The following is an 18541-nucleotide window of genomic DNA, read 5'->3' on the forward strand; positions in this document are numbered from 1 at the left end:
TAAATCTGCCTGAATTACATTCTATACACATTTTTGATTACTTTTCACACATTGGGCTATTACCATAGGGTTTTGGTCATGTTCATTTCCAGCTGATTAGATTTCAAGTATTGGCAAATAGCATTTGATTTTCTTTGATGGCCAATGGATGTGGAATCAATCAGGAATAAATTGTTGTCATATGCCAACCAAGGTGTAAATATTCTCAGCTCCTCAGAAGTCTCGCCAATATCAGATATTTATAGTTTGAACAACATGGGGGCGAGGGCACATCATTGATGTAGTCTTCCGAATGTTCTAATTGGTTTCAAAATTAACCCAATGTTGTTCAGTCGTACCTGGACCGCTGTATTGGTATGTATAAATCTCAAGATGTTCAATGGGGGTAATGGACAACCCTATTTCCACAATTTATCCCACAAAGGGTTTCTATGTACTAGATCAAAAGCCATAGAATGGGCAATGAAACAGAGGTAAATTGGATGGTTAGTATTCCATGCTCTTTTTTGCAATAAATCTAAAAAGAAACTATTGCCGGCTGTACCCAGACTTTTCTAAAACCCTAATTGCAATGTATGAAACCTTCCCTGTGTGAATGCTGATGCCTCTAATTCTCTTAGTATTAGTGAGGGAACAATGTTGCTTGATATGTTCAAGAGGGCAATTAGTCAGTTATTAATTGGATTTGTCCTGTCTCCCTTTTTGAAAATTGGAACTAGGTGAGAGATTTTCCAAGTAGGTGGTGTATCTTGAGTATTCAGGACATTACTGAAACGAATGTTCAGTATCTCCGACCATATATTTGGCTGCCCTTTATATATCATTTTAGAGAGAGACCATTGGGACCCTTGGCTTGTGATTGTTTTATTTTAACTTTTAGATCATAAATATCCTCCCAAGAGAATGTTAACTTCCAACTTGAATAATGTTGGGAATCTTCATTGAGATCAGTCCTTATGTTAATATTCATACCCAGCAAAGGGCACTCAGCCAATCAGGTGGCTGGAACAGCGGACGAGAATACTCAATCACTGCATGCTGTTCCAGCCACCTGAGGCCCTTCCCCGACTAGTGCTTTTAACTTGGGGAGGCAACAGGGAAGGGGCAGAGAGTGGTGGTGGCCTGAACGTACACACAGTGAAGTGTCTCCCTGATGCCAAAACCGCTTACAGAAAGGCACCACGTAGCAAGCCAAAAGAAGAACGAGTCACGAGTGAAGACATCGTTGTGACATGAAGCAAAGCAAGTCACAGCAGGGCTGCAGACCCTATGACGTGATCCTATAATTAAGAAGGTAAAGGGGAGAGTGGAATCGCAGATAATAACAAATATAATGTTTGTAATATTCATACTCGTCCCAGTGTGAGGCAATTTGTTTAGTAGAGTGACAATCATCACTGGGTAACTCATACTCATCACAGTGAGGCACAAGTTGTTAAGGAGATTGAGAATTATAATCAGCTAACTCATACTTGTTCCAGTGAGACACAAGGTGATACGAAAAGTGAGAATCATCACTGCCTAATTAATATTTGGCCCAGCGAGTCACACAGTTATCAGAAGAGAGAGAATCACAAACAAGTGTTGACAAAGTCTAAGAAGACTGAGGGCCTCATTACGGCTTTGGCAGTAGCCATGCCGCTATTGGCGGCATGGCTGCCTCCAAAACCGAGTCCGGATCCGGGTTCCCTGAATGGGGAATTACTGGGCCATTTCGAGTTAGGAGGGCCCGGTGATTCCACCCTTAGGGAAACTGGGCCCAGACCTTCCCCATTCCCCTTCGAGCCCCCATAGGGCTCAATGGGAATGGGTGCAGGGAGCTAACAACGGGCCAATTATGACCGGCCCATTGTTAGCTCCCTGGTCCCCTTCCGGGACCCGGTAACGATGCCTGGTTTTACCAGGCGTCGTTACCGGGTCCCGCAGGGGACCTCGTAATCAGGCGGAATGGGAATAATGGGCCCGCATCCATTAGCGGACCCCGTTAACCCATTCCGCCTGACTCGTAATGAGGCCCTGAGTCTTGTACTTGGAACACTGTTCATTATACTAAGCAGGACAAAGATTGGACATTCAAAAGAGAGAGTTTTTGAAGTGTTGTAACTAGCAAAGGATAAAGGAACCACAAGTGAGATGAGAAAAGCAGGTTCATAAACTCTTAAGAGATCCCAACAGGAGAGAAGGGAAAGAGTGGAAAAGTCTCTGCCACTAATTTTATACTTGATAAACGTGATAACTAAGATACTTTACTAACTGAAATTGCTGAAGAAGCAACCCACAGAAGAAGGGAGTCATTCTCCTGTGCCTTGGTTGTTTTGGTAGTGGTAGGTTGAGATTAGACTGGCTTTTGGACATTTGACAGACTTTTCTTTTGGACTACCAACAATTGACAAGCACCCAAATTATTTTGGTTAGGTAGGGAAACCCATAGCTTGGGGAAAGTCGGGTCTTTTCTATTTTATCTGAATAAACACAAGTTCCAAAAATGAAGTTCTGAGTGAGTCTGTCTCCTTCTTCTGACCTGCCATATATGGTGTTAGAAGTGGGATCTGGAACAACTGATAAAAGTTGGGGGACCCTTCAGTTTACTAAGCTAAGCCGCAAAGCACACGCACACAGTTGCCACAGCAGAATCTATCGGATTTGATTTACAAAGCACCACTGAAATAATTATACCGGCTGGCGAAAGATGCCTTGTTGCTAAAGGGATAGTCTTCCCTCCTCCCTGAGGAACATAGATATGTCTAACTTTTAAATCAGGTTTAGCCTACAGGCAGGGATTAGATGTAATGGCAGAAATCACTGATCCCTATTATAGGGTGGTGTGAAGGTCCTTTTGAACAATCATGGAAAGAACCCATAAACAGTGAAGTAAGGAGAGAAGATTGCCCATGGAATCTTGGAAAAAACCTATTCCCTATCCCTCAATATGTACAAATCCAGAAGGATACTGATAGAGGCACTCAGGGTTTTGGTGAGGCAGATATGCCTAAGAAAGATAAACCCTCATAAGAAGCAGAGAAAATAGGACTCCTACCTGAACTAGCTTTCAACCCAAATTTTTGACCAATGCCTTTTCCAAAGTCATCCCAGAGGAGGAAGGTAGAAATCAGATTGGTTCTTTCTTTCTTTTTTTTAAAGGACTATTGTACAGGGGCGATATTACTTCTGAGGGAAAACCTAGGTCACAATTCGCAATTCCCCACAGTCATAGGAGAGTTGTTTATGGTTGACTCAGTCCCACTTGACAGCTGCCCATCAGGGAGGCAAAAAGACTCACAGTCAGGTGACGCCAAAGTTCAAAAGACTCATTATACTTACCTGTCAGACTCTTGCCAGTGAAGTAACAAGGCAGCAATGAGCCCGCATCAATCAACGTGCCCCTGTGCTGAAGGCAGGACGGAGAGCACACTAAAACAAGGTGAGCTGTAGATCAAAGGGAAGGGTTGGACCCTGGGGAAGAAGGGGTTCAAGCACACAGAGACAATAGGGAGTAAAACTCTACCAATCCTGTGTTTCAGGCCCAGTCTCCCGTCGAATAGCCTCCAGGGAAGGGTTCGAGGTCGTAAGAGGTCAGAACAGGCTGAGGGGCATCCCCGTAGATACCAGTTGAGCTTTACTGAACGCAAAGACTCACATCAAAATCCACCTGGGTGTCATAGAAACGTCAGAAACCGACCAGTTAGCCCACATGTTGGGGCAGCTATGTTCCGAAGTACATGCAACCAGGCGGGAGACCAACACCCTGAGGAGAGAGCTGATAGTAGCCAAACAACGCACTGATGATTTAAGCCGGCAACTTCTCCAGTCACAAGCAGGGCATGCACCATTGCCAGGAAGCGTGCCCTCGATGCCAGCGCCATCAGCCAATCCCGTTCAGATAACCCTTCCTGGGGCAGTTCCCTTGGCCCCGCCCGAACGATTTACGGGGGATTCCAAGAGGTTTGCAACATTCATGAACTAGTGCCACCTGCACTTCCTTTGAAGGCCAGGGGCCTTTCTGAATGACCAATCACGGGTCGCTTTTGTGCTATCCTACCTGAGTGGTAGCGCCGCGGACTGGTCTGTACCCTTTGTGGCCCAAGACGATCCTTTGCTGCATGACTTCAGGGGCTTTCAGCAGGAGATGGAAATGCTGTTCGCCTGTCGTACTCATGGGCAGGCATTAGACAACAAACTTCTGTCCCTACGCTAAGGGAATCAAGACCTATTAACATACATAGCCGCGTTCAATAGACTCGTGGTTGAAGCAGAATGGCCAGTGGAGAAGCGAACCACGTTATTTCATCAGGGGTTGCGGGGGGAGCTCAAGGATGTTCTCGCACAATTAGTGAACCCCCCGAAAGACTGCTCAGAATTAATTGACCTTGTTGTTCAACTGGATAGGTAGCAGGACCGAAGAGCGGATCGAACCAGACGGGACCCTCGCCCTATGTATGTGCGTTCAAAGGACAATACTGACCAAACAACGGAAGGTTCAGGAGAACCAATGCAAATCGGGGGGGGTCAGATCCCACTTGACTAAAGCGGAAAGGGATAAAAGGAGACAGCAGCAGTTATGTGAAGCCACCGAGGAGGACGGTAGGGGCCACGGACAAGGAAGATACCATCAATGAATCGGAAAACTCCCCAGCCCGGCAAGTGTAGGGGTCCACTTGTCAAGCGAAAGAAAGTGTACTAAAGACCTTCCATTTTGTGGTCTTGATCAATCACCAACAACCATCTCGGATGCACGCAGTAAGAGCGTACATGGACAGTGGAGCCGTTGGGAATTACATCGACCAGAATCTTGCGGCAAAGATGGGGCTTCTGTTACGCCCTATATCAACCACCGACACTGTTACCACAGTCGACCACACGGAAATAGCTTCTGGTCCAGTATCCCAATGCACTGCAGCTTTAACCCTTCTGTGCCAGGATGGACACCAAGAATCTATCGTTTTCGACCTCATTAAGGCACCACAGTTCCAGTTGATTTTGGGAATGCCATGGTTGGTAGCTCACAATCCTCGAATCGATTGGCGAGCAAAAGAATTGGCCTTTCCCGAGACTTGCACCCACACATGTTATCACCAAGAGAAACAACCAATAGACACCAGAACCTCCACGCTTGTGACTGTGGCAATCGGCACCCTACCAAATGAATACCAGGACTTTCAAGATGTCTTTTAGAAAGAACAGGCTAATACCCTGCCACCGCATAGACCATACGATTGCCAAATTGACCTGATACCCGGCGCACAAATCCCTTGTGGGAGAATTTACGCACTTAGGGAATCAGAAAAGCACACCTGAAGGCCTATCTTGACCATTACCTGGCCAATGGGTTCATCTGTCCCTCAAAGTCTCCAGCAGCCAGTCCTCTATTCTTCGTACCAAAAAAGGAGGGGGACTTGAGGACGTGCATCGACTATCGCGCACTGAACCAGATTACCGTAAAAAATCGCTACCCCCTGCCACTGATCCCTGAATTGCTTGATCAAGTCAAAGATTCCCAATTCTACATAAAGCTAGACCTTAGGGGGACATATCACCTTGTTTGCGTAAAACAGGGGGGCAAATGGAAAACCACTTTTCGCACCAAATACGGCTTGTATGAATATCAAGTAATGCCCTTTGGCCTTTGCAACGCCCCTGCTGCATTTCAATATTTCATGAACGATGTCCTACGGGAATTGATTGATGCCTGTGCTCTAGTGTACATCGACAATATCCTAGTATGTTCCGCATCAAAGCAGCACCACGTTAAACACGTCCGATCTGTATTGGAGAAACTCTGTCAACACCAGCTCTACGCCAAGCTCGAAAAGTGCTCATTCCATGTATCCGAGGTGGAATTCCTAGGCTTTATTCTCAGGCCAAATGGAATCCAAATGGATGTACGCAAGGTAGATGCTATCCTGAACTGGCCATCCCCAAATTCATTCAAGGGGGTTCAAAGTATGCTGGGTTTTGCAAACTTCTACCGCCGGTTCATCCAGGATTTTCGCAAATTGTGCATCCCATCAAGTCATTACTAAGGAAAAGCAACAAAAGGTTCCAGTGGACAACAGAAGCCGAGGAGGCTTTCCAGGAACTCACAGCAAGATTCACATCTGCCCCAATCTTACGCCACCCTCACCCTGATCTCCCATACCTGGTGGAAACGGACGCCTCAAGCATGGCTATGGGAGCCGTCTTCTCACAAAAGGACGCCGAAACGGGCCAGTTACACCCTGTTGCCTTCTGGTCACGTAAATTTACATCCCCTGAACTCAATTACGCTATCACAGACAAAGAACTCCTGGCCATTAAGTCAGCCTTTAAGGCATGGCGGCACTACCTCTTGGGCGCCAGACACACAATCACCGTAATAACTGACCACCGGAACCTCCAGTACCTAAAAACGGCAAAGGCCCAATCCTCACAAACTACATTGGGCTCTTTTTTTTGCTGAACATGACTACGTGATTACATTTTGACCAGGGGTGAAAAACGGGAAGGCCGATGCCCTTTCCCGTATGGGGGAGGAAGAGCAAGGGTATCAGACCCCTGACCCAATAGCAATCATCCCGAGTGACAAGCTGCTAGGAATCACAGCAACCATAACTCAGAAAGAATTACATGAAGAAATCCAAAACCTGATGAGTCCGGAGCAAGTACAATCGTGGAGTGCACAGGAGAACATTACATGATAAAAGATCAGTTGCCCTACTTCAGGAATCGTTTATTCTTACCAAACCAAGAACTACGAGAACAAGTCATGTCCGGTTATCATGATTCCTTGATTGAGGGCCAACCCAGAATCGCTAAAACCCTAGCCAAGGTAAAACGAAATTATTGGTGGCCCACGTGGTGTAAAGACATTATCCAATTTATCCTATCTTGTGGAGTGTGTGCTCAAAACAAATCATCCAAGCAGAAACCGGCTGAGCTATTACAACCATTGGAAATTCCACCAGCACCCTGGCACACGTTGTCCCTCGATTTTATGACTGACTTACCACCCAGTCAAGGGTTTAACACTATTCTTGTGGTCGTGGACCTATTTTCTAAAATGGCACATTTCATTCCTCTTAAGGGGCTCCCAAATGCTTCCACTCTGGCAAAGGTATTTCTTGAAGGCATCGTACGGCTCCATGGGTTCCTTCAGTTTTGGTCTCAGACCAAGGTACTCAATTCGTATCTAACTTCTGGAGAAAATGCTGCTCTATGGCCCAGATCAACATCCGGCTATCCACCAGTCACCATCCCCAAACGGATGGTCAAACTGAGAGGACAAATCAGATGCTCGAGCAGTATCTGCGTTGCATGTTACATCAAGCTGAAGGAAGCTGGTTCAACCTATTATGGATAGCTGAATATGCTTATAAAAATTCCCTACACACAAGCACTGGGCAGATACCCTTTTATACCATGTATGGCAGGAACCCACAAACTTCTGAGTTGGGGATTCCTACAACCCTGGAAATGCCAGCAGTCAAACCCTTGCACACAACCATTTCGCAAACCTTTAAAAGGGCAACTGAACACCTACTTCAAGCTAAGAATCGGCAAAAGAAGTTTGCTGATCAACACCGAGCAAAGGCCCCCAATTACTAAGTGGGAGACAAAGGGCCTCATCACGACTTAGGTGGTAACGGTAACGCTATTAGCACGGGCGGTATTAGCCCTACTGCCGAACTCCCCGGCGCTAATAGCGCCGGATCACGAGTTCGGCAGTAATGTAAGTCCCCATTCCCCACTGAGCCCATTTGGGAATGCCCCATTCCCCATTGGGCTCAATGGGGAATCTTTGCGCTAATGCTGCCGGCGGATTTCCCGCTGGCGGTAATAGTGCGAATTTTCGGCGGATTTCCCCCCAGCTCAGAGCTGGGGCGAAATCCGCCGAAGCCCTGATTCGGCGGACCCTTAAATCTGGCGGTAATAGCGCTACCACCGGATTTAAGGGTTACCGCCAAAGTCGTGATGAGGCCCAAAGTCTGGCTGGCGTCTAAACACGTGTCCATTAAAGGAGCCCAAACTTTCTGTCCAGGATACCTGGGTCCATTCACCGTCACCTAGGTGATAAATTCTGTGGCAGTCAGACAAGCTTTGCCGTCAAACATGCAAATTCATCCTGTGTTCCACGTGTCTCTCCTTAAACCTGTTCAACCTGGGACCCGGGTAGCAACGCCACAGCAGCCAGTAATAGTCGCCGGGGGGAGCCAGAATTCGAAGTCAAGGACATCCTAGATTCAAAGTACGTCAGATCCAAATTATACTACTTAGTAGACTGGAAGGGGTATGGTCCACAAGACAGGACATGGGAGCCTTGTGAGTACATCCATGCACCTCGCTTGCTTAGACGATTTCATCAAAACCATCCAACCAAACCAGGACCAGACAGAAGAGCCACCTTGAGAGGGGCCTTGGGGGGGAGTGCTGTCATGATTCCTGCCCCTCATGTCCCAAGCCTTCCAAGATGTCAGGCTGGAGCCAGGCCACAATCACCTACATGGCCCTCAAGGGCCTCTCCATCCCTCCAAAGACCCATTTGGAGTCAGACTTGGCGCTTGTGGCACCAGACTCACTCACTCACTCCCATAGGATAACATTGGGGATTGGACTTGGAGTGCATTGATGGGGACAAGATGGATGCCCCCACATATTTCGGTTCCCAGAACTGCATGCGCGGTCTAGTCTTTTGGGTGTGGTTCAGCCCAGAGGCACCTGGGATACCCAGAGACTATTTAACCCACACCCAGGCTGAGAAACATGCTTTGCATTTTCTGCACCTGCAGCGTGACACTCACCGTGTTCGGATCGGTCTCCAGTAGGCCTGCATCTTTCTTCTGCGCTCAGCTCCTGCAAGAACTAGAACACTGTTAGGAACAGCCTTACCTTGCGGCGCTTCTGCCCATCAGTCATCGCTCCTTCTGTTCTGCGGGCATTCCCATCCCGGCACACCGCTTCCTAAGGAAAAGGGAAAAGAACAGAAAAAAGGCATTAGGAAGCATTCTACAAATCTTTGCTTATTTTAAATACTGTACGAGCTTCAAACGCTTACCTGAATCCCAGCCACTCTGGGGGAACTCTGTCTCTGGAACTTCTCATCCATCTGCTAGAGGGAAAAGACACTCCAGGTTAGCGTGGAAACATCTAGAGGTGCCGCATACCGCGCTTACCCACCGCATTGGTTCTTCATAACCGGCATCCACGCTGAAAACGTCGCAGCACCTAAAAGACACAGAAAAATAACTCAGTTCAATGCAAATACGAAAGGAGTGTATCGCGCATCGCGCTCTCACTAACCTCCAGTGCTACTCATCTCAGCAGCATGTCCCATCCCCAGACGCCAGCCATCATCTAAGGAAGGAAAGGAACGAAGTTAGAGAACTGTTCAAAAGACTCATTATACTTACCTGTCGGACTCTTGCCAGTGAAGTAACTAGGCAGCAACGAGCCTGCATCAATCAACGTGCCCCTGCGCTGAAGGCAGGACGGAGAGCACACTATCCTAGAAAACAAGGTGAGCTGTGGATCAAAGGGAAGGGTTGGACCCCAGGGAAGAAGGGGTTCAAGCACACAGAGACAGTAGGGAGTTAAACTCTACCAATCCTGTGTTTCAGGCACAGTCTCCAGTTGAATAGCCTCCATAGAAGGGTTTGAGGTCGTAAGAGGTCAGAAACAGGCTGAGGGACGTCCCCGTGGATACCAGGTGAGCATTACAATAAGCCATCACAGTTTTACATTTGGAATTGTTGTTCAGACCATTCACATTCCACGTGAACAATTGTAATTCACAATTCATTTTCAATTCTCTACTCAATCTACAATCATAAACTAGCTCTATTCCTTTAGAATAATATACACATGTGAACTCTAAACTACAAACTCTAAAATAGATGCAAGACACAAAGAGAAAAACTAAAGATAAACTAATTTAACACATGCTAAACTGTCCAGCCCTGGACACCCCTTCCAATTTCCATAACTCAAATTCCTGTTAATTATTTTAAAATATATCTTACAAATAAACGTCCCTATTTGAGAGTCTCCCCATTCCACACATTTAATTAAAATATTGTTCCTTCCCATCAAGGAATAAATCATCCTCAACTCACATTTACCATTAATTCTATCTAATATCCCTTTCTGATCGATCTAATAACTAACAATAATGATCTTAAAGCTACAACCTGGTATAGTATAATTTCCAAACTCTCCTACTCCTTTCCCACCACCCATTCTATTTATATATATAATCCCCTAAATGCAATATATAGTTTATAACAATGACCAAAAGGACCATTAGCTCTGCACCCTAAAAACTATCCATCTACTAACTGTTGATATATAGGCTATGAGTATTCTCTACATTTTCCTCAAATCTCACCAGAATGGTCGCTTCACTGTCTGACGAACATCTTGTCACACCTTCATATGAACTAAACTGCAAATAGACCGTAACAACAGATAAAACCCAAAATCAAATGCAGATCAAAATAAAGCATCATTAACCACTCTGCTTCAAAGCAGACATTGTAGCTTAAATAGTATATACCTAATATTCTGTTGATATAACTTGTTTCATAGCTCAAAATATCTGGTAATAAATTTCAGATTATATCTATAAATTTCAATACTTTTATGAAATGCCAATCAATTTGCTTAGTCCCGATCAGCTTGAGCTTCAAAATTCAAGGTGGTTACAGACACCAATGTTCAAAAGTCAAACCTTATCAAATAATCAGTCTGAACTTTCTATCGACTGTTTCCTCCATCACATTATGGTTATGCGCATGTAACTCTCAGGATGTGTCATTAGCATGTTCCACTGTTGTCATTATTCAGAGCACAACCCTTTTCGGCAATGGTGAGCCGGATAGTGTGCAAGACGAAAGTCTTTCGATGAATTACATCCCAGATCCTATTTCACCGAGTCATCTCATCTCTGTTATACGAATTGCTCTTACCAGTTATGAACCCATCCGAAGATCTGTTATCCGGAGCATTAGTACGCAGTTGTAGAAGTAGACCATGCCGCGTTTACACTCATCGTATTCACAATCCATTAACTGTGGTCCCACCAAAACTTCCATTCTTTATTCACTTCAGTTGACGCGATCTCAGCATGACCGCCAGCTTATCTGCTGCACGCAGGGCCTCGTAGACTGGTCCTTTCCTCTGATTGTATCCCAGAATACATACACGACGAAGAGCAGTGAGCATTTTTTGAAACTGCATACCGTTTCATTGCAAACAATGCACAGCACCATTTTAATCTATCTAATAACTATACATAAAATGTCAAATGAAAAATAAATAAATGTCAGATAAATGTTAGATGAAATCAAGAGGCTAAAATTGGTCCATACCTATTCCATTGGCAAAATATATTTCCATTGGCAAAATACTGTTCTTGAATACTCCCAGCCATTTCATAGCCTCATTTGGCGATGAAGTTCTTTTTTCTCCTTCAGTGAACAACAATGTTAACAGATTAAATGTATTCAAAAATGTCTTCACTCCCAAGGACCTTGCCAAATCCTTTGCTTTTTTCAAGGATTTCTTAACCATCAAGATCTCCTTTGGGTAATCTGGGTACACAAAAACCCGATTTTCCTTGAAATAAGCAGCTTCCTTGGATCTTGCCATTTTTAGGATTTCTTCCTTGTTTCTTGTGTTCATAAGGGAGACCAGTATCAGCCCCACTCTGTAGGTGTTATCTATATTAACAGGAGCAATCTTTTCGAGATTGAATGAGGAATTTAGTATATCAATCACCACTTGGAGAAGGATTTCATTAGCCTTTTCTTCCACACTTACAATCCTCAGATTCTTGTTCCTGATTTTCAAGTCTATCTCCATAGTCTTCTCTCTTCCTTTCTGAAAATCTTCCCTCAAATTCCTGTATGCCCTGTAGCTTCCAGAAATCTCTGAGGACATTGAAGCTGAGCCAGTTTCCAAGACTGAGACTCTACTTTCTATCTGTGTAACCTTAAGGGAAAGTTCCTCCAATGATGATTTCATATCTCCTACATCCTGTGCCACCTTTCCTAGGTCCTGGGCCACTTTCAGAAGTCGAGAAAAAATATCTTGTGGACTAGGGACCTCACCCATCTCTGATGTATGCTTGGACTTCTTAGGGATTGGATTATTAGCAGTTTCAATCTTCTTTTTAGAGTTCATTATCTCCAATCATCAATATAAGGAGAGGGTCAGGAGCTACAGGTTTATGCTGCTGCCTCTGCTGCCTGCATTCTGGAAGTCTCACCATGCTTTTCTTTTGGAAAGTTTGCAATGGGTGGAGCTGGGGGTTCGAGCTCATTGAACATTTTGAAAAGCTCTCTTGTATTAGGCCTAGCGTCGTTGATCCTAGTATTATAAATGTTAGCTTTGGTAGTCACAATTGAGTGCTTATTTGGCAGTTCTGAGAAAGGCCTCCTTCTGTACCGTGGAGTTTTTTTTCTTCATAGGTATGCTTGGACACGTTTCAGTTTAAGGAGGGTGGTTAGTTCCTCAGTGGACCAATTGTGGTTGTTGCTTTCTTTTTTAGTCATGTTTTTGAGGGAAGCATGCAGATCGAGTGCATTGAAGAGAGTGGAGTTGTAAGCAGCAAGGAGAGTTTCTGGATTGGTGTTGTCAGGCATCAGAGCCAGAGAAGGACAGATGGTACGTTCCATCATCTCTATAGTAAGTTTGCAAATGTGTCTCGCCGTGATAGGGGGGGGGCGATTACTAGTATTGTGGACTGGGTTTGATGGATATGGTGAAGAGGACCAGTGTCCAGAGCACATGGTCAATGACTGAAACCATGATGGGTAGGTTGATATTCAAGATCCAGTCAAGGGACCGGCCCTTTGGGTGCGTGGGGGCAGTGATCGCTTGTGCAAGCTTAATTTCTTGGAGGGTGGTGCTAAGCACTGTGGCATTTTGATCAGATCAGTTATTTAGCCCTCGGCTGAAGTCACCAAGAAGTAAAAAGTTTGGTGTTGGGTTTAAGAATCAGTGCAAAGAGGGAGGGGATGTCAGAGTCCGGTGCGCTAAGGTTGTTGGGTTGGCAATAGAGGAGGATGATGGTCACAGCGGTTTGGGGGTTGGGGTACATTTTGGCAAACAGGAGTTCATAGCCTAGCATGGTGGGGAGTTTAGAGGTTCTGATGTATAGAGAGGATTTGGTGATAAGAGCACCTCCTCTGCCTTGGTTGTCCCATCTGTCTGTACTGAGGATGGTGTAACCATTTGGTATGGCGCGAGACAGTGAGGGGCCTGCTGCGTCATGTAACCAGGTTTCAATGATGGTGAAAATGTCAAGGTCATTATCCAGTATAAGGTCAGGTACGTCTGGGGCATGGGCGCAGGTGGAGCATGCGTTTATGTGGGCGCATGCAAGGTGTTGAGGTTTACAGATAGTGGAGGAAGTAAGAGGGATTGTGAGTTATGTTATGTTATTTGCCATTTAGATAGTGCTTGATATATCATTGGTATGACCTCAAGGTAGGTTGAATGCCCTCAGGGACCGTAGTCCAGGTCAGTTGAGAGAGCAAGGTGTCGTAGGGTGCATGGGTGTACCAGTTATGTGTGCAGCTGATGTAATTGCCTGTTGGTAGCTGCATCGTAGCATTAGGTGTGGTGGTATTGGTATCAATTGAATGTGTGCAGTCTGGCAGGTGGACACCCAGACTGGGTTCTGGCTGCATTAGGCCTGTAGGACGCTTATATGTGCAGCTATGCTGGTTTGTCATGGGATATAGCTGCGTTTTATTAGAATGATGAGGTGTTCCTGGGTTAATGTTCATAAGTGAGCAGCTAGCCCAAATTGATCGAGGGGTGTAGCTGCACTTTAAATGTTTAACGGAGTGGAGCAGAGTGTAAGCATAGTGATATGGGAGTGGAGTGTTTGGGTGGAGTTATGATCTAAGGAGAAGAAAATTCAGGAATTCAGGTGTGGTTTGTTTCATAGCGAATTAATAAGTGAATTCAGTGGTGACATTGCTCTGGATCTCATTGAGAAATTAATCATCGGGTTGCTAGGGTTAAATCACTTCAGATGGTCGTGGTTGGTATTAAGGAAAGAGCCACGTTTTTAGAGGTTTGCGGAATGTCATATAGTCTTGGGTGTGTCAAATATGCAGGGGAAGCAAGTTCCACAGAGTTGGGGCCAAGGTCAAGAAGGCAGATCCTCCGATCCTGACAGAGTTAGAGGTTGGAATGACTAGAAGGAGGTTAGTGCTTGTTCTTTGGGTGCGAGATGGGAGATATGGTTTTATCTTTTCTTGTAGGTATAATGGGCCAGTCTTGTGCTCTGCTCTGTGAGTGATGCATAGGGTCTTGAAGGTGGCCCTTCGTCCGACACGGAGTGGAGGGTTCAGAGAGCTGGTGAGATGTGGTCTCTTTAACCCAGGGCAAGGAGCAGTTTTGTGGCAGCATTTTGGGCTCTTTGGAGTTTGTTGAGTTGGTATGCCGGGGCTCCTAGGTATAGGGAGTTAGCAGAGTCCAGTCTCGACATCACAGTAGACATAACTGCAGCAAGTCTGTTCGGGAATTACTGGTAGAGAAAGATGCATCTGAGAAGTTTGAGGTGATAGTGACAACATTTTGACAATTTGTTGATCTGAAGGGAGAGGGTTAGGCCTGAGTCCATAGTGCAGCCTAGTTTTTTTTACTGTGTCAGAGAGGGTGGGGGGCGAGGGACGGGGGTCATGGGAGTGGATGTGGTAGAAGGGCAGTATTGCTGCACACCATGATTTCAGTTTTAGCAGGGTTCAAGAGGAGGTGGTTTATTGAAATCCATCAATCAATATCGCAAAGACAGGCTTCAAGGTCGGGATGGGGGTTGGTGCCTGATTTGGGAATTATTAGGTTGATTTGGGTATCATCAGCGTAGTTGTAGCATGAGATGGTGTGCATGCAGATGATTTCAGGTAGAGTGGTCATATAGAGGTTGAACAGGAGAGCTGATAGGCATGCGCCTTGGGGTACTGCAGTGTTCACCGAGCGAGCAGCTAAGACAAAAAGGGAGAGGAGGGTTATTTGTTTCCTGTTGCTGAGGAAGGAGGTGATCCACTTGAGAACAGTGCTACGGATTCCTAGGGAGTGGAAGCGGTCAGGAGGATTGAGTGGTTAACCGTGTGAAAGGCTGCAGAGAGATCGAGGAGAATCAGTGCAGCACATCCTTCAGAGTCTACAGTGATCTTGAGATCATCCCAGATCAGGATCAGAGTGGTTTTGGTTCCATGTCACAGTCTGAAGCCTGAATGTGTGTGGTTGAGGAGGCCATTGTATTCTACAAAGATGTTGAGCTGGGAGTATGCTGTCCGGTCGATGGGTTTTGCTAGAAATCTAGTGTTGGAGATTGTAGTTTTGGGGTCAAGCGGGGCGAGGGATGCCTTTTTAATAAGAGGCTTTACAAGCACTATTTTGAAGGCATCAGGGAATATGCCATAGGTGAGGGAGTCATTTAGTATAGCACTTGCATGTTCTCCTGCGCAGTTAGATGAGATTATTTCTTTGAGGGCAGAGGTGGGGCAGGGGTCAAGGGGCGACCCATAGGGCTTGCTGGAAGATAGTAGGACAAGGAACTTGTCTCTGGAGATGGGTTTGAAGGAGTCGAAGCTAGGGAGATTGGGCGTTGGGCAATGGGATCAGGAGGGGTCGGTTGTGGGAGGGGGAGAGGACCGACAGCTTGGTCTTAAGGGATGTCGTCCTGTCAAGAGTGGTGTTGTAGAAGTGTAGGGAGAGGAAGTCACAGAGTGATTGAGAGGGGGTGGATTGGGTGGAGGTGCAAGTGAGTTTGATGAATTCTGTTATGATCATGTGGAGTTCTTTGCTGCGGTTGCCACAGTTGAGAATTTGTTTATTGTAATAGACTTTTTTGGCCTTTTGGATTTCAGCTTTGTAGTTACAGTGGTGCAGGGCGAACATGGATCTATTGAGATCGGTTTTAGATGCTTGCCACTTGCGTTCAAGAAAGTTATTTTGTTTTCTAGCATTCCTCAGGTGGGGTATGAGTCATTAAGCAGGAGTCGAAAGAGTCGATGATTAAGGCTCTATCGGGGGGAGCGTTGAAGGGGGACGAAGAAGCAGGGCTTCGGCTAGGTCATGAAGGATCTTGAGTTTGTTCCAGCATTTGCGATCCGTGGAGGCTGGGGGAGCTGTAGGAGGAGGTGCAGGGGTGTGGATAGAGAAAGGGATGGCATAGTGGTCAGTCCAGATGAGAGGTTTGGGATGGGATGTAGAAACCCATCCCATAGGGAAGGGAAGCAGAGACACAAGGCGCATCGGGCACCACGGATGCACACAGGTGTTTCAAAAATGAGTTTTACACAAAAAAACAGGCCCAGGAGGGTCAGGGGTGCAAGAACACTCACCTCAGATCAAACGAGCAAAGTAGTGAACACAGGCAGGTGCTGGCAACTAGGCCAGGCGAGTTGGAAGCTTTAGCCTATCAGGGTTGGGTGGCGGGCTGGGAGGTGGGAGGAGGTTGGGAAGGGAGGCAGAGACACGGGGCGGATCGGGCACCAAGGATGAACGCAGGTGTTTCAAAAATTAGTTTTACACAAAAAACAGGCCCAGGAGGGTTAGGAGGCAAGAACACTCACCTCAGATCAAACAAGCAAAGTGGTGAAGACAGGCACCGGCGACTAGTCAGGCGAGTTGGATTGCATTAGCCTATCAGGGGAGGGGGCGGGCTGGGAAGCGGGAGGAGGTCGGGAATGGAAGGGAAGCAGAGACACGGATGGATCGGGCAACAAGGATGCACATAGGTGTTTCAAAAATGAGTTTCACACAAAAAACAGGCCCAGGAGAGTCAGAGAGGGCATGAACACTGACCTCAGATCAAACAAGCAAAGTGGGGAACACAGGCAGACACCGGCGAATAGGCCAGGCGATTTGGATTGCTTTCACCTATCAGGGGAGGGGGCGGTCTGGGAGGCGGGAGAGGGTCAGGAAGGGAAGCAGAGACACAGGGTTGATCGGGCACCAAGGATGCACACAGGTGTTTCAAAAATGAGTTTTACACAAAAAACAGGCCCAGCAGGGTCAGGGTAGCAAGAACATTCACCTCAGATCAAAAAAGCAAAGTGGTGAACACAGGCAGGTGCCGGCGGCTAGGTCAGGCGAGTTGAATTGCTTTAGCCTATCAGGGGAGGGGGGCAGGCTGGGAGACGGGAGGAGGTCAGGAAGGGAAGCAGAGACACGGGGTGGATCGGGCACCAAGGTTGTACACAGGAGTTTCAAAAATTAGTTTTACACAAAAAACAGGCCTAGGAGGGTGAGGGGGGCAAGAACACTCACCTCAGATCAAACGAGCAACGTGGTGAACACAGGCAGGCACCGGCGACTAGGCCAGGCGAGTTGGATTGCTTTAGCCTATCAGGGGAGGGGTGGCGGGCCGGGTTGCGGGAGGAGGTGGGGAATGGAAGGGAAGCAGAGACACAGGGCAGATCAGACACCAAGGATGCACACAGGTGTTTCAAAAATGTGTTTTACACAAACAACAGGCCCAGGAGTGTCAGGGGGCAAGAACACTCACGTCAGATCAAACAAGCAAAGTGGTGAACACAGGCAGGCACCCGTGACTAGGCCAGGCAGTCCAGTGACTGGGAATCTTTGTGGGTAACTGTTTGTTCTAGCTCCAAGTTGAAAAGATTAAAGCAGTACAGCTCAACCCTACTAGTAGAAACAAGAGAGTGCTATGTGCCTTTTTAGGGCGTATGGGATATTATCATAGATTTATCCCAAACTAGTCCACCATAGCTGCCAGACATACTGACAAGCTTAAAAATGCACAGCCTCAAAAATTGTCAGGGGACACTCATGACCAAGGGCCTCATTACACGGATGGCGGAGAACCATGGCGCTATTAGCACCATGGTTCATGCCGGTAAAATACCGGCACCGCCTTGGCGGAAAGGGGAATTACCGCCCCATTCCAAGGTTGGCGGGGCGGTAATTCCCCCTTCCACCATTGCCCTTCCCCATTCCCATTTTTGCCCCATAGGGCTCAATGGGAATGGGGAAGGCGCTAATTACGGTACCGCAAATTGCGGTACCGTAATTAGCTCCCTGGGTCCCTTTGCGGGTTGGTTTTTAACGCCTGCAAAAAGCAGACGTTAAATCCCCCAACCCGCAAAGGGTCCTCGTAGTAAGGCGGTAAGGATTTACCGGTACCGGTATTTTATCGGTACCGGTAAATCCTTACCGCCATCCGTGTAATGAGGCCCCAAGATAGAATTCACGGCATGAAGAACATCCGATGTAATGAGCCAATTCTAAAAATTCCGGACTTCAACTGAGAATTTATTTTACAGACTGATGCATAGAAAACTAGCCTTGGAGCAATCTTATCACAGGAATACGATGGCACAGAGCATCCCATCCTAGACACAAGTAGGATACAAGTAGGACACTTGTTCATAGGGAGCAGAAATACACCACCATGGAATTGGAAGCCCTCGCCATCAAATGGGCAGTAACACACCTAAAATATTATCTCACAGAGGGCGAATGTTCAGGATCTCACAGACCGTTCGCCTCCCACATAGTTGAGCCTGCGGAAAGACATGAATTGTCA

Source organism: Ambystoma mexicanum, chromosome 3p (assembly GCF_040938575.1).
Source record: "Ambystoma mexicanum isolate Mex_15411 chromosome 3p, UKY_AmexF1_1, whole genome shotgun sequence".
Classification (NCBI taxonomy): Eukaryota; Metazoa; Chordata; class Amphibia; order Caudata; family Ambystomatidae; genus Ambystoma; species Ambystoma mexicanum.